Below are 23,762 nucleotides of genomic sequence, written 5' to 3' on the forward strand. Positions count from 1 at the left end.
TTCAATGAACAAAACCGAAACCACCTTCTTTACTTGTACAAATCTTTGTAAAGACATGTGCTTTCTTTTCTCTGGGGTAAATACTTATAAAGAAGGGAAGACCAGCTAGTATGGTGGGTATGTTTGGCTTTTCAAGAGGCTGCCAAAGTGTTTGCCAACGCGAGTGGACCACTTTATGTTTCCACAAGTTGTAGATGAAGATCCCGGTCCTCTGCATCCTTACCAACACTCACTATGGTCGGTCTTTTTCATCTGAATGTAATTACCCTAAGAGGTGGGTCGTGGTTACCTCACTGTGGTTTAAATTTGCATTTCCCTTAATGCCTAATGGCGGTGAGCATCTTGTCAGGTACTTCTTTGCCATGTGCATATCTTCTCTGGTGAAGAAGATTCTCTGAATCTTTTGCCCATTTTCTACTGAGTTGTTCTCTTATTATTGACTTGAGAGAATATTTTACATATTCTAGACAAAATTCCTTTTGCATATATCTTCTCTCTGCAGCATAAAGTTTTATTTTTTTTACTGTTTATTTTTTTGTTATATTTATTTCTGAGAGAGAGAGAGAGAGAGAGAGAGAGGACTGAGGGAGCACATGCATGCGCAGGGGAGGGTCAGAGGGAGAGGGAGACACAGAATCTGAAACAGGCTCCAGGCTCTGAGCTAGCTGTCAGCACAGAGCCCGATGCGGGTCTCGAACCCATGAACCGTGAGATCATGACCTGAGCTGAAGTTGGACCTCAACCTCTGACTGAGCCACCCAGGTGGCCCTAAATGTTTATTTCTGAGAGATAGAGAGACAGAATGTGAGCAGGGGAAGGGCAGAGACAGGGAGGCACAGAACCGGAGGCAGGGTCCAGGCTCCCCTGTAGCAGAAGTTTTTAATTTTTTTTTTTTAATATTTTTATTTATTTCTAGGGGGGAGAGAGAGAGAGAGAGAGAGAGAGAGAGAGAGAGAGAGAGAGAGAGANGAGAGAGAGAGAGAGAGAGAGAGAGAGAGAGAGAGAGAGACAGCGTGAGCAGGGGAGGGCCAGAGAGAGAGGGAGATACAGACTCCGAAACATGCTCCAGGCTCTGAGCTGGCAGTCAGCACAGAGCCCGACGTGGGGCCCGAACCCACTAACTGCGAGATCATGACCTAAGTGAAAGTCGGATGCTCAACCGACTAAGCCACCCAGGCGCCCCAGAAGTTTTTAATTTTGATGGTCAGTTTATCAATTTTTCATTTGTGGATTGTACTCTGGTGTCCTAAGTAATTTTTGTCTATCCCAAGGTTATAAGACTTTCCCTTATTTTCTTTTCCAGAAGTTTTATTGTTTTAGGTTTTGTATGTAGGCCTCTGATCCATATTGAGTTAATTTTGTATGTGGTATGAAGTACTGATCATGGTTTGTGGGTTTTTTTTGCATATGATAGCCAGTTCTTCCAGCGCTAATTGCTGAAAAGGCTGCTCTGCCTCCACTGAATTGCCTTTGTACATCTGGCAAAAACCACCTGCCCATAAGTGTGTGGGACTGTGTCTGAACACTATTTTGTATCAGTTAAGCAAATATCACAGTCATTAATTTCCTGTGCTTTGTAAAAACAAATTTGAAATCAGGTGGTATTACACCTCCAACTTCTTTTCCTTTCTTTTCCAACTTCCTTTTGGCTGTTCTTGATCCAGGCACTCCCATAAGAACTTTAAGTTAAGCTTGTCAATTTCTATAAAAAAAAAGTTATCTGGGATTTACATTATGATTGATTGCACTGAATGCATAGATCAATTCGGAAAGAAGTGACATCTTAATAGTATTGAGTCTTCCCTTGAACAATGTATCTGTCTCCATCTATTTAGTTCTTATTTAATTTCTCTCAGCAATATTTTATAGTATTCCCTGTACAGGTTCTACACATCTTTTGCCAGATCTCTAATAATTTCCTGTTGGTTCTATGTTCTGTTTAGTGCTAATGAAAACGGTACTTAATTCTCATTTATTACTTGTAGAGAAATAAAGTTGACTTATATATATATGTGTATATATATATATGTATCTCAACCTTGCTAACATCCATTTATGAGTTCCAGCAGCCTTTTTACAGACTCCCTCAAATTTTTTACATAGACACTAATGTCCTTTGTAAATGAAGATGGCTTTTCTTACTCATTTCTAATATGGGTATCTTTTATTTCTTTTCTTTACTCCTTGTTATGCTGGTTAGAACTTCTGGTACAATGTGGAAAAAAAAGTCATCCGAGCACAAATCCTTCCGTTGTAGCTAATCTTAAAAAGAAGTATTTAGTCTTTCACCATTTAATATGATGGTATAGCTGCTAGTTTTCTACGGACACCCCCTCACCAGATTAAAAAGTTACCTTTAATGCCTTGTTTGCAAAAAGTTTTAAAATTGGGAAGCAATGTTGAATTCCGGCAAATGTATTTTCCTCCATCTACTGAGACATGTGGTTTTCTTTTCTGTTTGTTAAAATGATAAATTACATTGGTTAATTTCTTAATGTTAAAACAGCCTTGCATTCTTGGAATCAATACCACCTGGTCATGATGAATTATCCTGTTTACCCCATTGTTGGGTATGATTTGCTAAAATTTCTTTAGAATTTCTACATTTTTGTTCAAGAGGGATACTGGTCTGTAGTTTTCTCTTTTGTAATGTTTTTATCTAGTTTTGGTATCAGGAAGATGCTGGCAATATTTATAACAGGGAAGTATTCCTGCCTTTTCAATTTTCTAGAGTTTGTATGTTTCTTCTTTAAGTGTTTGACAGAAATCACCAGAAACCATCTGCTTAGAATTTTTTGTTTCTGTTTTTTACAAGGCTTTAAACTACAAATGCACTTTTCCTGATGGTAAAGGGCTATTTATCTTTTCATCTTGCATGTGTTTTGGGCATTAGTATCTTTCATGGGATTTGTCCATTTCATGTAAGTTGTGAAATTTGTTGCCATAGAATTCATAATATTCACTGATTATCCTTATAATCTGTAGTGATGTCATTGCTCTCATTTTTGTTATTGCTAATTTGGGCCTTCTCTTTTCCTCCTGATCAGTTTGGCCAGAGGCTTATCAATTTCACTGATTTTCTCTTAGAGCTATTATTTTCTGTTTTCTAATTCACTGACTGCTGTTCTGATCTTTTATTATTTCCTTTCTTCTGCTTACTTTGGATTTAATTTGCTCCTTTCCCTCCAGTTTTTCTTTTTTAAAAAATTTTTAAAGTTTATTTATTTTGAGAGAGACAGACAGCACGAGTTGGGGAGGAGCAGAGACAGAGGAGACAGAGAATCCCAAGCAAGCCCCATGCTGCCAGTGCAGAGCTCAACGTGGGGCTTAAACTCACGAAACTGTGATCATGACATGAGCTGAAATCAAGATGCTTAAATGACTGAGCCACACAGGTGCCCTGCCCCAGTTTCTTAAGGCATCAGCGAAGAGTATTAATGTCAGAACTTTCATCTTTTCTAATGTAAGGCACAGCTTTAGTGGAACTTCCAAAATTTTGATACTCTGCGTTTTCATTTCATTCAGTTCAAATGATTCTCTCATTTCCCTTTTATCTTTATCTTATGGGTTATTTAAAAGTAAGTTAGTTTCTACATACTTGAGAGTTTTTCAAAGACTTTTCTGTTATCGATGTCTCCATTTAATTCCAAGTGGTTGGAGAGCATATTTTGTAGGACTCGAATCCTATTAAATCTATCAAGACTTGTTTTATGTACATGTCAAAAGAATGTGTATTCTGCTTTTGTTGGGTGGAGCGTGCTTTACATGTCAATCAGGCCAAATTAATTGATTATGTTTGTTTAAATCTTTTATATGTTTACTGATTTTCTGTCCACTTGTTCATTCAATTATTGAGAGAGGGGTGCTGAAATCTCAGACTATAACTTCAGGTCTGTCTACTTCTCACTGCGGCATCCCATTAGTTTTCACTTCATGTTATTCTGAAGCTTTCTTAGTAGGAGCACCAGTGTTTGGGGGCCATGTCTCCTTACCAATTGACCGATTTATGATTAAGAAGCAACTTTTATCCCTGGCAGTAGCTTTGCTCTAAAATCATCTGATACTAATCTACTTTATCTTGATCTGTGATCTGTGTTTTTCATTCTTTTGACCTATTTGTATTTTTATATTGAAGGAGGTTACTTGTAGGCATCATAAGGTTGAGTCTTACTTTTTTATCCAATCTGCTAATCTCTGCTTTTAACGGAGGTGTTTAGATCATATATGTTTAATGTGATTATTGATATGCTTATGATTAAATCCATCATCTTGGTATTTCTTTTGTCCCATGTGTTCTTTATTCCTTTTTTCCATCTTTTTTTTGGATTGAATATACTTTTCTTTGTGTTAAAATATATATAACATAGGAGTGCCAGGGGTGCCTGGGTGGCTTAGTCGGTTAAGCATCCAACTTTCGCTTAGGTCATGATCTCGCAGTTCGTGGGTTCAAGCCCCGCGTCGGGCTCTGTGCTGACTGCCAGCTCGGAGCCTGGAGCCTGTTTCAGAGTCTGTGACTCCCTCTCTCTCTGACCCTCCCCTGCTCGCGCTGTCTCTCTCTCTCTCCTAGAAATAAAAAAAAAAAAAAAGGAGTGCCTGGATGGCTCACTTGATTACACACCCAAGTTTTGGTTTCAGCTTAGGTCAGTCAAGACCTGTGTTGGGCTCCACGTTGATCTTGGAGCCTGCTTGGGATTTTCTCTCTCCCCTTCTCTCTCTGCTTCTCCCCCACTCATACTCTCTCAAAATAATAAATTATATATATATAAACACACATATATGTATATGGCATAAATATATCACCTGTTAAGTGTACAGCTCCGTGGTACTAAATACATTTACAGTGCTGTGCAGCCACCACCACCACCCACTCCCATTAACTCTTGTGAATCTGAAACTCTACAACCATTACGTACCTCCATGTTCTCTACTCTCCCTCAGCCATCGTAACCACCACTAAACTTTCTGTCCTTATAATTTTGACTACTCTAAGTACCTCGTATTAGTGGAGCCATATAGTATTTGTCTTTCTGTGACTCGAGTTTGTTTCACTTAGCCTTATGTCTTCAAGGTTCACCCATGTTGTAGCATACACAGAATTTTCTTCCTTTTTAATGCTAATGATACTCTCTGTTGTATGCATTTATCACATTTTGCTTATCCATTCATCTATCAACGGACATTTGGGTTGCTTCCATGTTTTAGCTATTATGAAGAATTCTGCTATAAATATGGGTGTACAAATATCTCTTTCAGACTCTGCTTTCATTTCTTTTGAGTATACCCAGGAATAGAATGCTGGATCATGTGGTAATTCTTTTAATTTTTTAAGGAACCTCCACACTTCTTTCCACAGTACTTGTACCATTTTACATTCCCATCAATAGTGCATAAGAGCTCGAATTTCTCCATATCCTCACCAACATGTTTTCTATTTTGTTTGTTTGTTTTTAAAGCAGGCTCCATGCTGGGTGTGGAGCCCAACATGGGGCTTGAACTTATGACCCTGAGATCAAGAACTTGAGCTGAGTTCAAGAGATGGATGCTTAACTGACTGAGCCACGTAGGCACTCCATGTTTGTTTTTTTCCTTAAGTTTTTATTTAAATTTGTTAACTACAGTGTAATATTAGTTTTGTGTGTACAATTTAGTGATTCAATACTTACATATGACCCTTAGTGCCATCACAAGTGCACTCCTTAATCCCCCAGCCTATTTAACTCATTCCCCTGCTTACTTCCCCTCTGGTAAACTATCAGTTTGTTCTCTACAGTTAAGAGTCTTTCTTGTTTTTTGATTTTTTTAATGGTAAACATCATAATGGATATGAGGTGGTACCTCACTGTGATTTTGATTTTCATTTCCGTAATGATCAGTGATGTGGAGCATCTTTCCATGTGCTAATTTCCATGGCCATTCGTAGATCTCTGGAGAAATGGATCTTTGTGTCCTCTGCCTGTGTTTTTAATTGAGTTGTTTACCTGCTGAGTTGTAGGAATTCTTTATATATTCTGGTGATTAATCCCTACCCAGAGATAAGATTTGCAAATATTTTCTCCCATTCTGTGAGTTGACTTTACATTCTGTTGATTGTATCCTTTGATGCACAGAAGTTTTTAATTTTGATGTTGCGCAATTTACATATTTTTTTTCAAAAAGGTTACTTGTGCTATAGGTGTCATATCCAAGAAATCACTGCCAAATCCAATGTTATAAAGCCTTCTCCCTGTTTCGTTCTAAGAGTTGCAGTTTTAGCTCTTATGTGGAAGTCTTTGATCCATCCTAAGTTAATTTTTGCATATAGTGTAAGGTAAGGGTCCAGTTTTATTTTTTGGCATGTGGATATCCAGTTTCCCCAGAACCATCCATGAAAGACTGGACTTTGCCCACTGAATGAATGGCTGTGGCACCCTTGTTGAAAATTATTTACCACATATAGGAGGGTTTATTTCTGGGCTCTCTATCCTATTTCGTTGGTTGGTTTGTCTATCTTTATGCTAACGCCACACGGTTTCCGATTATTGTAGCTTTGTAGTAAGTTACTAAATCAAGAAATACGAGACTTCCAACTTAATTCTTCTTCTTCAAGATTATTTTGACTGTGCAGCTTAGAGAATAAAACCACCATTTAATGATGTGGGGAAGATGCAGGAAGAGCAGAGTAGGAAGAATTCAGTTTGGGATGTATGATGTTTGAGGTCAAGCATAAAGAGCACTAAGAATGGACTACTAGAGAGGGCAAATTACAGTGGCCTTGACGAGAGTTATTCAGTGGAAAGACAGAAGATAAGACTGACTGGAGTGGCCTTTAACTGGGACAAGGTGGCAGGAGCAGGGTCACTTAAAAAAAATTTTTTAACATTTATTTATTTTTGAGAGACAGAACATTAGCAGGGGAGGGGCAGAGAGAGAGGGAGACACAGAATCTGAAGCAGGCTCCAGGCTCTGAGCTGTTTGTCAGCACAGAGCCTGACATAGGGCTCAAACCCACAAACCATGAAATCATGACCTGAGCTGAAGTTGGATGCTCAATCAACTGAGGCACCCCAGGGTTACTTTTAAATCTCACCAAATTTCCTCAGGAAAAGGCCCAGACCAACTTTAAGAGTGAAAGTTTTGTTTTCCACAAAAGCAGGTGGAAGGGTATCTCACAGACCACAGACTACAAGTAGGTGGGGCCAGACCACCAACTGTAGCATTATTCTAACCGGATGTAGAGCCAGCAGCTGTGCTGAGGCAGTAAAGGGAAGAGAAAAGGGGTTCTGACAGTCTAAGAGCCAGGGAACCCCGAAATCACTGCAAAACACCTCCCCACACCTCCGAGAGACTACTCACTGGACAGAAGCCTTGGCAAGTCACTCGGGGATACACTCAGGGACATGGGGAGACCTCGCAGGCTCCTGGTTTACAGAGAAGCAAACAAAACCTAACACGAGAACGCACTACAGGCTGAGGGGAGATCAGATCACCCAGGGCGGCCCACTCCCCTGAGATCTGAAACACCAACCACATCTCCCAAGAGGAGAGAGCCCTCCCTGAGGAAAACCAGACCTGGGACTGAGGAGTGCAGAAACCCGGGGGTAAAACAGAGAGAAGCTTCTGATACTAGAGGAGATGGGTCAGGAAGTCCTGAGGAGAGGGGGCTCCCCTGAGAGGTCGGCAGAAGATGTACCCCAACTGCTCAGTGCAGAAAGCTACCCCAACCCACATCTCCCCGACATGTATGACATCCTCCTCAATGTACAGAGCAATCTATATCACTTAATCACAAGAAATAGAAGATTATGATCACATCTCATAAAAAGGTATCACAGGAGAAAAAATGAACGTTTGCCTTCAACAGACAATGAAAAGCACAATGTTTTGTTGTTGAGCTGTAGGAATTCTTTATATTCTGATATATGCCTATCATGAGGTATGTAATTGGCAACAATTACCTTTTAAAGAAACTTAAAATTAAGAAAAACATCAGGTACTTATGCACTTAATAAATACATTTCTGGCTTTCTTCCTTGCTTCTATGTACTTTCATATAACCACTGATGCCATCTTCCTTCTGCCTGAAGGAACTATTTATTTGAAATGTGTATTTACTTTCAGAGAGAGAGCGTGAGCGAGGGATGGTGGTGGTGGAAAGGACAGAGGATCTGAGCGGGCTCCGTGATGATAGCAAAGAGCCTGATAAGGGGCTCAAACTCACAAACCATGAGTCTGGCTCGTGACCTGAGCCAAAGTTGGACCCTTACCCTACTGAGCCACCAGGTGCATCCGAAGGACCTTTTAAAAACATTTCTTGTAGTGTAGGTCTGTTGGAGATTGAAGGACCTTTTAAAAACATTTCTGGGGCGCCTGGGTGGCTTAGTCGGTTAAGCGTCCGACTTTCGCTTGGGTCGTGATCTCGCGGTTCGTGGGTTCGGGCCCCGCGTCGGGCTCTGTGCTGACTGCCAGCTCAGAGCCTGGAGCCTGTTTCAGTCTGTGACTCTCTCTCTCTCTGACCCTCCCCTGCTCACGCTGTCTCTCTCTCCTAGAAATAAATAAAAACATTAAAAAAAAAATTTTTTTAAAAACATTTCTTGTAGTGTAGGTCTGTTGGAGATTAATTCTTTCAGCTTTCTATATGTGAACTTCAACTTCATTTCTGACAGATGTCTGGGGTACACATAAAATTAAAGACACTGCTTCCCTGTTTTCTCTCTTGTATGGTTTCCAGTGAGACAACTGTTATTATCCTTATCTTTCTTTGTATGTTTTGTCTGACAGCTCTTTCTTAGCTCATTTTCTCGGGGAACCCAATTACATGTATACTGGGCTGCTGGAAACTGTCCCACATTTCACTGGGGTCTTCTCTTTGGTGGGGGGTAATTCTCTCACTCTTTCTCTCTCTCTGCATTTCATTGGGTAGCTTCTATTGCTATGCCTTTAGTTCACTAATCTTTTCTTCCATAATATGCAATCTGCCTGCCATGCCATTAATCCCAGTTTATTTTTCATTTCAGGTATTATAATTTTCATCTCTACAATTTTGATTTGGGCATTTTTTTGGGGGGTGGGTAATTACCTTACATGTCTCCACTTAATTATATGAATACAGGTGTGGCAGGCAGAGTTCTGGGTCCCCCAAAGATGTACAGATCTTCAGCCCTGGAACCTATGAATAAGTTCTGTTACATGGCAAGGGACAATTTAGATTGCTCAACAGCTGACTCTAAAACAGGGAGCCTGAGGGGCACCTGGGCGGCTCAGTTGGTTATGTGTCGGACTTCGGCCCAGGTCATGATCTCATGGTTCATGAGTTTGAGCCCTGTGTTGGGCTCTGTGCTGACAGCTCAGAGCCTGGAGCCTGCTTTGGATTCTGCATCTCCCTCCCTCTGCCCCTCCTCTGCTTAGTCTCCATCTCTCTCTCAAATAAATAAATAAACAAATAAATAAAAACAAGATTTCATTTGTGTTTGCTGTTGTCTTTTTCCTTCCTAACTGTTTCAGGCAGGAGGGTAAACCAAGTTCATTATCTGATTCTATTTTGACCCAAACCATAAGTCTCCACCATACCTTTTTTTTAAAATGCCATTTTAAAATGGCAAAACTGGGTTATTTGTCTAACAGAATGTCCCACATTCTAAATTTGGCTGGTTGCTTCTTCCTGGTGTCACTCCGCTTGGTCCATTTCTTATGAAACAGTAGTCAGATTTAGGTTCAACTGCTGTGGCGAGAGTATGTCCTGGGCAGTGCTGTGTACTTCCCAACTTACCCCCAGGTGAGGACGTAGGGTTAGGCTTCCCGGCTCTCACTGACATCAAGCACGATCAGTGGTGTCAGGCTCTGTCAGCTCAAAAAAGCTCCCTAAGTCTTTTGGCTGATTTTATAGCATCTACTGAGGATCACTGCCTCAGGCTGTCATTTCACCTAGGGTTACAAAATGGTGATTCTCTAATGCATCGATTAGTTGGCGTTCTTCTATAAGGAACTTCCCCTCATCAACTAGTTGGTTACTATGTGATAATATAATGTACAGAAGACACAGATGAATCCTTTTTACAACCTGATTTTCAGAATAGCAAGTTGGTTCTCTAACAGTCTCCAGCTTCCATCAACTGCTATATTTTATTCCCTGGTGCTTCCGTCTCACTGTTGAATATGGAGAGTTCCTTTGAGAAGGACCTAGGAGTAGTCCACCTAGTAAAAAGCCACCTGAGTAGTCTTTAATAGCTTCCTTGTTTTCTGGCACAACATTCATCTTGTACACTTGCTGCCATTTCTCTAAGGATTCCTGGTTCCTTTGAGTGGGAAATGGCATTTAAAGGGAATTTTAGAGATGTCTGGCTAGCTCAGTAGGAAGAGTGTGTGACTTATGATCTTGGGGTTGGGAGTTTGAACCCCATGTTGGGTATAGAGATTACTTACAAATAAAATCTTAAGAAAAAAAAAAAGAAGAACTCTAGAGCAGCCTGGGGATAGAATGGAATGGGACAGAGATTCATTATTTTATTAAGGATGTAAAATGTTTAATTTTCTTTTTTATTCTCTTTTTAAATATTTATTTACTTTTTTAGAGAGTGCAAGGAGGGGAGGGATAGAGAGAGGGGAACTGAGTATCTGAAGCAGGCTCTGTGCTGACAGGCTGACCGCAGTGAGCCTGATGTGGGGCTCAAACACATGAACTGTGAGATCATGACCTGAGCCAAGGTCAGACACTCAACAGACTGAGCCCCTAAAATGGTCAATTTTCTTCCTTTTAAAAATTTTTTACTTTTGAGAGAGAGAGGGGGAGAGAGAGAGAGAAAATGAATGAATGAGTGGGAGAGGGGCAGGGAGCGGGAGACACAGAATCTGAAGCAGACTCCAGGCTCTAAGCTGTCAACCCAGAGCCCAACACGTGGCTCAAACTCATGAACCTCGAGATCATGATCTGAGCCGATGTCAGATATTTAGCCAAGTGAGCCACCCAGGCACTCCATAAAACGGTTAATTTTCTAATTCTGTCATTCCTTCTATATTTACTCATTGAAATTTTTCTATAAACAGGAAGTATTCATTGCTACTGGGTTGTCACTACCATGGACAGAGGAGCTCTGTATTTTTCAGAAAAAGGAAAATAAACCAGGATGGAGTTCACACTATTTTCTATTTTTAATTAAAAAATGAGATTTCTGTGTCATCATTTAATGTCTTTATTTTTAATATTTTCTTATTCTGAAAATCTTGGGTTCCTAATATTATTAACATAATTACTTATTTGCTTTATCCTGCAATATATATATAATAATTTCAAGTAACAATCAATACCATTAACAGTAAGATTATTAAATGCAGCTTTTTTTTTTTAATCCTCAGACTATATTCCAACTGACACGGACTGTCCAAAAACAGTCCCCTGGAGTCCTTTCTCCATGTGGGTATGTCACTGTCTTGAAATATATTTAGCTTCATTTGTTCCCTTTTCAAATTTGATAATTTTGTCTTTTCTTCAAATTATTTGAAACAGTCACATGGTTCCAGAGTTAAAACTATAAAACCAAGTACAGGAAAGTCTCACTTTCATCCCTAGTTCTTCCATCTTGCTCCTATTCCCCTAACTTAAGAGCTCTTTAGGATAATTCTGCTTTATCCTCATATTTCCTTTCGGAAATAAAAGGAAACGCGTATGCATGTATGTACATACGTGATACGCATATCCATTTATATGGATGTATTTTCACGGTCCCCTCTTTCTTACCATCAGCCGGTACACTAAAGTTGTTCTATACCAAGAGGTCACTCCAGAGGCAGCAAACCTCGATCATCAATGCCCTTCTCTTCTAGAGCTACCTATGACTGAGGGGCATTCCGAGTATTTCACAGCAGAGAGTTCTAGTTTATTCAAGCAGATTCCTACTGATGGAAATTTGGGTGGTTCATCTTTTGATATTATAAAAAATAGCAAGATGGATAGTACTGTATAGATGTCTTTTTTCAATTTTGTAAGGCTACACTGCTACAAGTGAGGTTGCTAAGACAACTAGTAAGCACTATGATATGCACTTCTGCTGGATATTATGAAGTCCGACCCCCTCACCCGCCTGGAACTGTACCATTCTGCACTATCATCGTCAGTGTATGAGAATGCTGGTTTTCCCACCACCTGGTCAAGGGAGAACATGGTCAAATCCTAGAATTTTTTTCCCCCAAATTTAAGCACTGTTTGCACTTTTATAAGTGAACTATCCTTTTTTTTTTGGCCCATTTTTTCCTATCAGGATTTCAGTTGTCTTTCAAAAAAAATTTTTTTTAAATGTTTACTTACTTTTGAGAGAAAGAGACAGATCGGGGTGGAGGGGTGGCCAGAGAGAGAGGGGGAGACATAGAATCCAAAGTAGGCGCTGAACTGTCAGCACAGAGCCCGATGTGGAATTTAAACCCATGAATTATGAGATCATGACAGGAGCCCAAGTCGGCCTCTTAACCAGCTGAGCCATCCAGGCGCCCCTTCAGTCTTCTCTATATATCAGGGCTGCTAGCCCTTTGTAATATGTCACAAATGTCTCATTTTAGTTTGTCACACATTTGTGTTTCCTTTAAAATTTTTTTCCTTAAAAAAATTGAAACATATAGCCAAATTTATCATTTTTATTCTTACTCTACTGTATTCTGAACCATAATCCAAAGTTTTCCAAGTTCCCTATCATAAAAGAAAATTTAGCCCACATTTTCTTCTAATCTTCGTAGTTTTATTGTTTATAATTAAATTTCTGATTCATCGGAAATTTATCCTGGTGTACAATTTAAGGAACAGATCTAATTTTGTCTTTTTCCAGTTGCCCCACAACCATTTATTAAAAATGTTCATCCTTCCCCACTCATTTGAGATGATGCTTTTTATTGTATACTGTGCTTAAATTTCTACTTGCAGTTGAGTTTATTTTTGGGTTTTGCATTTTGCTCTATTGATGTGTTTATTCATGGACTAACTTTTAACTTTTTTTTTTTTTTAGTAGGTTTCACACCCAGAGCAGAGCCTGACGCAGCTCTTGTACTTGCAACCCTGAGACCAAGACCTGAGCTGAGATCAAGAGTTAGACGTTTAACCAACTGAGGCATCCAGAATGTGTCCCTTAACATTCTTCTAAAAAAGAGGCTTAATATGTATTATAAAACTTGGTGTGGCTAGCCACCCATCACTGCTCTTCTGTTTTTTTTTTTTTTCTGGTTATCCTTAATTACTACTTCTTCCACATGATTTTTATAATTACCTTATATCTAATCCCAGAAAAATATATGAAGGTAATTTTACTTAGATGAAGTTAAATGCATGAAAGAACTTGGGGAGAACTGACAGCTTCACTGTACTGAATGTTTATTTTCAACAGGAACAAGGTATGTCAGGAGCATTTCGCAGTTTTCCTTGTATGGGTTTTACACGGTACTTGTTGGTTAAGGTCATACTAGGATTGAGCTACCCACCTACCCATCCAACCATAAACGTTGCCTGCCATCCCATTATATCTTTTGATTTTTCTTCTGTATGTGAATTTTATATCCTGCTCCTTTACTAGGTCATTCCCCTGTAGGGTTCCACTGATCCTTTTGGGATTTTCAGACAGACATACCTATCAACTGAAAACAGACCTACTTCTCCAAGTCTAATTCATTGTACTGCTTTTCCTTATCGAACTGCTTGAGCCAATACCTGCAGCATGACTTTAAATAGGGCAGCTCTGCTCTGTCCTGGCTTGAATGGAAACGTCTTCACATTTACCTGGTAAGTAAGATGCGGGCTTCCAGGCTGAGTGTGTGTGCACCTGGGCGCTACTGACGCCTTGGGGCTGAGCTGTCCCATCGTTCCCTGTGCTCTCTGAAGCTCCTCAACAGGCTTCCAGTGTTTGTGTGGGTTGTTCACAAATCACAGCTGTGCTTTCACCAGCGGTTCTCAGATATGTCTGCTGGGGCTTGCGCCTCAGCGCGGAGCCCTCTTGCAGTGATTTCTGAATCTTAGGACCATCAGAACTACCCCCTTTCTTCCCTGGCTATCTCCTTTGGAGTTACAGTGCAGGTGCTGTTGCCGCCGGCCATCTGGCCGAGGCACTCCTTTCTCTGGAGTTCCTGGAGGTACCTGTGGCCTGGGAGCATCAAAGATGCTGTCTGAGGATTTTCCTTTTGTTACCCAGCCTGCTCTCTGTTTATTTCTTTAAAAAGGCTTTTAGGGAAATTAAAAAGAAATACCCTACTGCTTTCATCTTGCTCTGATCAGAATTCTGCTGAAGAATTTTAAACATGAGTTCCCTGATGAGATCTGGGTTTTGGAGAATTCAGGCCTGGCCTCCTGAGAAGGTCTGTGACACAGGGAAGACTAGAGGCACTGACACCCGGTACGATCTAGGGCTTCAGAGAGTTAAGAAGGGCCTGAATCAGGCCAGTGGGTGCAGGAAAAGAGGAGAGGACAGAATCTAGAGAGATTTAGAAGGTAAAACTGGCAGAACCTAATGACTGACTGACTGACGTGTGGGGAGGGGGGACGGGACATGAAAAACAATGGTGAGTCAAAGGTGGCTGGCCCAGCTTTCTAGCTGTGGGAATGGCGCCCCATTAGGGAATTCCAGAAAAAGAGGAGCCAGTGCTGGCAGAAGAAGGGGCACGGCCTTCATCAAGCTAACAATGCACACGGGGTATCTAATGAGAGAGTGCCCACTTCTGAACTTCCAAAATCTCCCGTGGCAAAAGGGAAAAAAAAACATCTTTTCTCTGTATTCGATATTAACGTCAAATACCTTCACTGTAATACTTTCCATAGGACTTGGCTTGTTACTACATTCTTCTCGACCCCTTCTTCCTTCAGCATTTCAAACTAGTCCGTGACAAGTATGCTTCAGCTATGGTTTTGGTCTTTTACCTGAATCTGTCTAAAACCCATTTCTGTCTTCCCTCTTGTTTTTTTTTTTTTTTTTTAATATTTTTATTTATTTCTAGGAGAGAAAGAGAGACAGCGTGACCAGGGGAGGGTCAGAGAGAGAGGGAGACACAGACTCTGAAACAGGCTCCAGGCTCTGAACTGGCAGACAGCACAGAGCCCGACGCGGGGCTCGAACCCACGAACCGCGAGATCATGACCTAAGCAAAAGTTGGACACTCAACCGACTAAGCCACCAAGGCGCCCCTTCCCTCTTGGTTTTAATACTATTTGTGTTCTGCTGACTCAAAACTTAAGACGAAGCACAAATCCCCTTCATAAAGATAATTTTTTTTTTAAATGTTTTTATTTATTTCTAGGAGAGAGAGAGAGACAGCATGAGCACGGGAGGGTCAGAGAGAGAGGGAGCCACAGACTGTGAAACAGGCTCCAGGCTCTGGACTGGCAGTCAGCACAGAGCCCGACGCGGGGCCCGAACCCACAAACTGTGAGATCATGACCTAAGCAAAAGTCGGACGCTTAACCGACTAAGCCACCCAGGCGCCCCAATAAAGATAATTTTTTATTAAATTCCCTCACCTATACCTGACCACCATGCCATTAAGTCACTGTTTTTCCAGGTGTGATCTGTGGGGCAAGTGCTTTAAATCTACCTTGTGTGCTTAATAATAATAATAATATGAAATAATGATGATATTTACAGTAACTAAGACTTATTCAGTACATACCACACGCTAGGTACCGTTATATATAATAACCCTTTCACACATACCGACTTGTGTAATCCTCATCATTACTGTAACAGAAAGGAACTGCATTATCTCCATTTCACAGAGGAGGAAATTGAGGTGTGGAGAGATTAAAGCTGGTAAGTAGGTCCTATTTAGACTTCCCGAATCAGCCTATGGGAGAGATGTCTTGGGAATTTACATTTTTAAAATGGTCCCCTCCCCACCAAAAAACAACAAAAAGCGCCATCAGATGATTCTGTGGATGCAGCGTATCCACAGGTTTTACACTGGTAGGAAACAACTCATTCTGGGGAACCTGGGTAGCCTAGTCGGTTAAGCTTCTAACTCTTGATTTCGGCTCAGGTCACGATCTCACTGTTCGTGGGTTTGAGCCTCGTGTTGGACTCTGTGCTGACCGCATGGAGCCTGCCTAGGATTTTCCCTCTCTATGCCCCTCCCCTGCTTGTGCTCTCTCTCTAAAAATAAATCAAGAAAACTTAAAAACAAAAAAAACACAAAAAACAAAAAAAAAACCCAAACAAACTCATCCTGCTTCCTCAAACAGGAATAACTCGTTTGAGGCCAGCTGGCCCATAGCTATCGAGGACAGGTCTGTGTCATGAGACTCAGCTCAGGTTTTCTTTTCAGCCTTCAGGACTCTCCCATAGACGCAGAGCTCGGTGTACACCAGCAGGCAGCAGGGCTCTCTCTGGACACTGCCCAGCTGCTGTGAGTGCCGTTTTCCAGGACTGAAGCTACCTGATAGTCTGCAGCCTGTCACTCTCTCATCACGGCCACTTTTTGTCCCTTTTGTCTAACAGAAGTATCCCCATCACCTTTCCAACGTACTATATGTTCTACGTCCTGACCCCTCCCCCCAGCCCACTACATAACCCTGCTTTATTAATATTACTTTCCTTTTCGGTATTTTCACAAGCTCCTTCTCCCTAAGTCTCTCCTGTCAAAAAATATCTTCTACCGCTTCACTGCTAAAAATCATCATTTGATGGCTCCTTACTGCTTAGAGAATAAAGCCTAAATTCTTCAGTGTGAGACTCGAGACCTTCATCTTGTCATGTCAACACATGCGTCCAGGAGTGGCTCACAGGCTCACATCTTCTCCCCACGATTCCTGATGCCATTCAACTCTCCTGTCCCTCCTTTCATCCCTCCGTGGCTCTGTGGAAAATGATCCCTTTGCCTGACTGACCTCCCAGTGTCTCTTTGACGAAGTCTTATTCATCCTTTAAAATTCAGCTCAAATATCAGTACCTCCGCTGCGAAGTACCCTGACTCACCTAGAGTAATATCAGTCTGCCCAAAAAGAGTAACTCACACCACACAGCAGTGTTCTGATTACACCTGTCTGCCTTCCTCATGAAATGTAACCTCATTCTTTGACTAATCTGAGCATTCACTGAGTCAGTGCAATGTGCTAGGCCCCACGCTAAACCCTGAGGAGGTAGTAACGAAGGTCTCAGGAACACCTTGTTCTCAACAGGATATTCTGTGCTAGAAAAAAAAATCTTAAGCTCTTGATGTACAATGTATAGAAGGCATATACTCTCTATATACAGACGGTGGCATTTGTCCATGTAAATTGACCATAATAGCAGGACATGAGAAAGAAGGTAGAAAGATGATACAGTAATATGTATATACTCAGCTCACACACCTACTTTCCTTCTCCAGTTTTTCTGGAATTATTAATCCTTAATAAACCTAACAGATAAAATTCAGTGCACAATCCAACAATGACAAAAGAAGTTTGTCTCTTTCAACTATATAACCTTTTCTTAGGGGAAAAAAATCTTGACAGAATGCACAATATCCACCCCCCACCCCCCTGGCAACTGCTCAATGTGGAAGGAAGACTCTGAGCCCACCACATTTCCAAGGTCAATTGTGTATAAACTAAGTATCTGCCGTCCTCTGCAGAACATTCGATGTTCTTCCGTACTCTCACCTGTGAGTGTGCTCTCCAATTAGCTACCTCCCAGGAGGAAAATGGGCAAGAAAAGGCTGTTTCATTTCAGTAACCTCGGGATATTTATATAGCCTAAGAATAATGTACACATGTTTTGGCAAGGAGCCTTAACAAGTTTTAAATAACTTTGAAACTATAATTTTCACAGGGAATTTTCATAAAAAGACACTCTAAACTCAGGTTTGGCCTGTGGAATTTTGTTTATATTTGCCCTATTATTCCTCAATAGTAAAATAAAAAATTAGTGTTCTGTTTTGGGAATCAAATTGGACTACTTTAGGATTAAAGGCACAACACTGACCACATAAGTGTGAAAAAGTTTTACATTTCTCGGAAAAACCAGAGGCTCCCTTTCTATATGAACGCACCGAACATCCATCCTCTCGTGTGAACGAATAACCACGGACTTGTTAGAAGGCAACAATCCTCTGAGCCATTTGCACAGAAACACCGTATCCAGATGCGCTGTGACAGTTCTTCAGGAAGTGCAAACCACAGTAATTTAGGAGTAAACTAAAGAGCCAAAGCAGTAGATTCTTTTCACACATGCAAAATGGTGTCAACTGTGTACATTACATTGTGCTCCGAAGTTATTTACGATCCGTGGCTCTCTTTAGCAGCATAATCTGTCCAAAGCACTGCTTCATGATGACAGTTTGTGGGAGAAAATGGGCCTTGCCTTAAACTCACTGTTTTTCCTTTGCTAATACTTCTGCTTCTTGTTTAAAACAGCCAAAGGTTTCAACCAGTTGGGCTGCTGCCACCTTCTTATTAAACTTTAATAAGCTAAGCTTTTTAAGCCACATAAAAATTTCATCAAGCGTTTCTCAACCTCAGAAAAAACGGAAGGAGGAAAAAAGGTCAGAACATCACTTTCCGCCACTTCTCCATCTGGAGAAGGCTTTGGAAGCCTGCACGCAGCCAGCCACACAACAAGCGCCTGTGGCCTGCTCCAGATGGCGGGTGCGTCGCCGCCTGCATCACACGCAGGCCCCACGCCGGGTGCTAATTAAAGTGCTACCGTCAAATACCAGGCTCCTGGGACCAACAGGACCATCCGCTCTTTCCCAGAAGTCCTTGGGATGCACTACATTCAACACACAACTGTAGGGCTCTCCTGCCCAGAACACCACTTCAGAGCAACTCTTGATCACTTCACTTTAGTGTTTCATTATAACAACATATTTAACAAATATCTTTATTTTTTTTTTTTTAAAGGAGTGAAGCACGCTACATGTAAATACAGACCTCATAACAGAGGGAACAGATAGAAGAGTTGAAAGAGATCACTTGTCTCTGGGAAACAAAAATTAGGAAAAGACTGGGCAAGGAACCATGGCTTGTGGGGCCATTTATTTTTAAGAATCATGTTCATGCACTGTATCAGTGACATTAAAATTTAAAAATGAAAGCTACATCACTGAAGAATGTAGTCTGTTAAAAATCACTTCAGGGCTGTGCTACTGTCCTTCAAGAAGCTCAAGAACTTCAGCTGACACTACTGTCTTCAAACATCATCAGACAGGATTTCTTGCCAGGTGCCTCAATGATAAATACACAAATGCTGTCGTTTTGTTAGTGTGGGTGTGACTCTATTCCTCCACTTCATCAGAGAGTGATTTTACATCTTTTCATTTTATCAAAAACCTCATAAAACTGGTGCCTTTGATCTGAAGGCTGTAAAGGTGTGATTTTGCACTTTATATCTAGTAATCTTCTCTAGGATTATGGCACATTTTAGATCAGTTAACAGTTTCATCTAACATTCCTTTATTGCCTTCATCACCTATGTCCCCGTCCAAATGTGGGAGAGCCTAGGGGACCGTCAGTTCTGCCATGACGCAGGGGCCCCCACCTCCTGACCCTCCCCCTGGATCTACCACAACAGGCAAGGACACCAAGTCTCAGAAAGGCGGAGAGGAGGGACCTGGAGCATTGAGGAACACAGGGTGTAGTGCTGAGACCTGTCCCACTCTAGGCAAGTACCAGTGGAAAAATCCCACCCCCAACCTCATCTTGCGGTTTCAGTGGGTCCCGTGGGAAGGTGACCTTTCCACCCCACCTCCTTGCAGAGGCAAGCTGTGTGCCCGATCTAACAGACATCTATAGAACACTCCACCCAACAGCAGAATACACATTTTTTCCAACCGCCCCCAGGCCATTCGCCAAGACAGACTATATCCCAGGTAATAGAACAAACCTCAACACATCTGAAAGAACTTAAATCATACAGAGTATGCCTCTGATCATAATGGAACCAAACTAGCAATCAGTAACACTAAGGTAACTGCAGAATCTCCAAACTCTAGAAAGTGAATGCATGGGTCAGAGAGGAAGTCCCCAAAGAAAAAATACATAAAACTGAACAGAAATGGAAACACAGGATATCAAAGTATATAGGACACAGTTGAAGTAGTAGTGCTAAGAAATTTATAGCACAAAATCCCTACATGAAAAAGATGTTTCTTTTTTTTTAATTTATTTTGAGAGAGAGAGAGCGAGAGAGCACACACATGACATGCATGAGCAAGGGAGGGGCAGAGAGAGAAAGGGAGAGAAAATCCCCAAGTAGGCTCTGTGCTATCAATGCAGAGCCTGATGTGGGGCTCGATCTCACAAACTGTGAGATCATGACCTGAGCCGAAATCAAGAGTTGAACACTAAACTGACTGAGCCACCTAGGGGCCCCAGAAAGAGAAAAAGTTTCAAATAAATAATCTAAGTTCCCATCTATCAAAACCAAATGAAAAAGAAAAAAAGATGGTTCTTTGAAAAAGGTAGAAAACAGAAGTTTCTATCAAGACTTACAAAAATAAGGGTGCCTAGGTGGCACAGTTGGTTAAGCATCCAACTCTTTGTTTCGGCTCAGTTCATGATCTTATGGTTTCATGAGTTTAAGCCCCGAGTAGGGCTCTGTTCTGACAGCACTCAGCCTGCTTAGGATTCTCTCTCCCCATCTCTCTCTGCCCCTCTCCCACTCATATGGTCTGTCTCTCTCAAAATAAATAAACTTAAAAAACTTTCAAAGAAAAAGACTGACAAAAATAAAGAGAAGATACACGTCATTAAAATCAGGAACGAAGAAGGAATATCACCACAGACACTGCTGCCACTAAAAGAACAAGGGAATACTATGAACAACTTTATACTCATAGATTTGACAACATCTAAAAAATGGGCCAATTTCTCAAAAACCACAAATTACCAAATTTCAACAAAGGCGATATAGACAACCTGAAAAGTCTTTTAACCATCAAAGAAATTACAATTTTTCAATACCTCCCCAACCCTGCAAAAAACTACAGACTAGAATCTCTCAACAAACTCAAACACAAAGATGCTCAACAAAACATCAGCCACCTGAATTCAGCAATGCACACACATACAAAAAATCATACATCATAGTAGAGCGGGATTTGTTACAGGCATGCAGGTCTGGTTCAACATTAGAAAATCAATGAATGTAATCCATCATGTCAACAGGATAAAGAAGAAAACAAAAAATCAGATGATCACATCAATGGACATAGATAACATGTGACAAAATTAAACAACCATTTGTGATAAAAAGCTCTCAGCAAACTAGAGATATGGAGGAGCTTCATCAAGCTGGTAATAAACATCTACAATACATGACAGCTAAAACATACTCAATGATGAAAGGCTGAATCCTTTCCTCTAAGATTAGGTACAGGCAAGGATGCCTACTCTCATTCACCACTGTCATTCAACATGGTACTGAGAATTCTAGCCACTGCAATAAGGCCAAAAAAACAAAAACAAAAAAAACCAACCCCAAAAAACCCCACACCCTTAACCCAAACCTCTTATTCATAAGAAAAAAAAAATACCTCAAAATGGATTATGGTTATAGGCTTAAATGTAAAAGGCAGAACTATAAAACTTCTAGAAGAAAGAGAAGACCTCTGGAATCTGGGTTTGGCAAAAAAGTTTTTAGAGTTGACAGCAAAAGCCAAATTGATAAACCCCATCAAAATTAAAACTTTTTGCTCTTCAGGAGACCCTGTGTAGAGGTTGAAAAGGTACGGGGAGAAAACATCTGCAGACTACAATTCTGACAAAGACTTGTATTCAGAATGTAAAAACTCCCAAAACTCAATGGTAAAACAAACAAACAAACCCAGGTAGGAAGTGGGCAAGAGACATGAACAGACATTTCAGTGATAAGGACACAGAGATGACAAATAAGCTCATGAAAAGATGCTCCACACCAGCAGCCATTAGAGGAACACAAGAGGGTTGTGCCTACACATCTACAATCAGATGGCTAAAATAAAAAACAGTGACAATGACATGCGCCATCAAGGACATAGAGGACACAGATCAGGGATATGTTTCTAGTGTGAATATGGAATACACAAATGTTTGGGAAAAGAGTATGGCAGTTTCTTCCAACATGATGTGTGTGCTTCCCATAACACCCCAGATATTTCCCTCCCGAACATTTTATTCATGGCAAATGCAAACTCATGTTAACACAAAAATCCATTAACAGATGTTCACAGCCACTTTAAAATAGCTAAAACCTTGAAACAATTGGGTTCACCAGACTGGTATGCCCAAGCTACAGAACAATGCTAAGCAATAAAAAAGAATAAACTAACAATACACACAACAACTTGACAGGCTTGTAAGGGAATTAAGTTAGGTGAAGATACCCCAATTCTAAAGGTTAAGTATATGATTCCATTCATACACCATTCCTGAAAGGATGAAACTGTAGCGTGCGGAACAGATTAGTGGTACCAGGGGTTAGGCAGGGGGGCAGGAGGGAGATGCCCATGACTATAAAAGAAAATAGCACAAGGGATCCTTGTGGTGAATTGTTATGTATCTTGACTGTGGTAGTGGTGACTTGAAATCATATAGAACTATATACACACACCCCCTCCGCACACACATACAAGGTTAAACTGGAGAAATCTGAATAAGGTCAGTGGATTGTATCAATGCTACATGTACTATGGTTGTAATATTTACTACAGTTATGTAAGATTTTACCCTTAGGGAATGAAGAGTACCTGGGATCTCCTTGTATTATGTCTTACAAATGCATGTGGACCTACAAGCATCTCAAAAAAAAAAAAAAAAAAAAACTGTAACAAACAGGAAGGACCGGTATTCCTGAAAAAATGCATAAACCTGGATCTAATAATGAGAGAAATGTCAGGTATCAAACTCAAATACAAAACAAACAGCACAATGGACTCTTCAAAATGGCCAATGCCAGGGGCGCCTGGGTGGCTCTGTCAGTTAGGTGGCTGGCTTTAGCTCAGGTCATGATCTTGCAGTTCACGAGTTTGAGTCCCACATTGGGCTCTGTGCTGACCGCTCAGATTCTGAAGCTGCTGCTTCAGATTCTGTGTCTCCTTCTCTCTCTGTCCCTCCCCACTCATGCTCTGTCTCTCTCTCTCTCTCAAAAATAAACAACAACAAAAAAAAACATTTTAAAATGCCAGTGCCATGAAACATATTAAGAGAGACGTGACAGGGGTGCCTCGTTAGCCCAGTGAGCAGAATGTGCAACTCTTGATCTTGGGGTTGTGAGTTCAAGCCCCATTCTGGGCACAGAGCTTAATTAAAGAAAAAAAAAAAAAAAAGAGAGAGAGAGAGAGAGAGAGAGACATGACAACTCAATGCAATGTTCAATCTGTTTGGATCAATCCAGGGTTTGCTTTGCTATAAAGGACATTATTAAAACAATTTTAAAAAACCTAGAAAAAAAGGTCTATAGATCAGATAATGGTACTGCATCAATGTTAACTTCCCAATCTTGATAATCACACTGTGATTATGTAAGAAATGTTCTTGCTTTAAAACAATACACAGTCAAGTAGTAAGGGTAGAGGGGCATATCTCAAATTTACTCAAATGGTTAAAAAAAAAAAGTATATACACATAGAAAAGCAAATAGAGTAAAATGTTAACAGTTGAAGAATCTGGGGAAAGGAATACTTTATACTATTCCTGCAGCATCTGTAAGACTGAAATTATAAATAATAAAAATTATATTAATTTTTTTAAGTATACAGGATACTGCACAGAGCCTGGCACAAAAATGTGCAATAAACTGCACTTTTCAGGTGTTTTATAACTATTTTCAGATGAAGAAACAGGCTGAGAAGCGAAATAAATGGTCTAAGAA

The 23,762-nt window shown here is 40.6% G+C and overlaps 1 protein-coding gene across 3 annotated transcripts in view; it reads right to left on the reverse strand.

Moving 5' to 3' along the window:
• RNF130 (ring finger protein 130) overlaps positions 1–23,762 on the reverse strand; it is a 137,291-nt gene that overhangs the window by 51,148 nt on the left and 62,381 nt on the right. The window lies entirely within an intron of this gene.

Source organism: Hyaena hyaena, unplaced genomic scaffold, assembly GCF_003009895.1.
Source record: "Hyaena hyaena isolate Hyena2069 unplaced genomic scaffold, ASM300989v1 scaffold_428, whole genome shotgun sequence".
Lineage (NCBI taxonomy): Eukaryota > Metazoa > Chordata > Mammalia > Carnivora > Hyaenidae > Hyaena > Hyaena hyaena.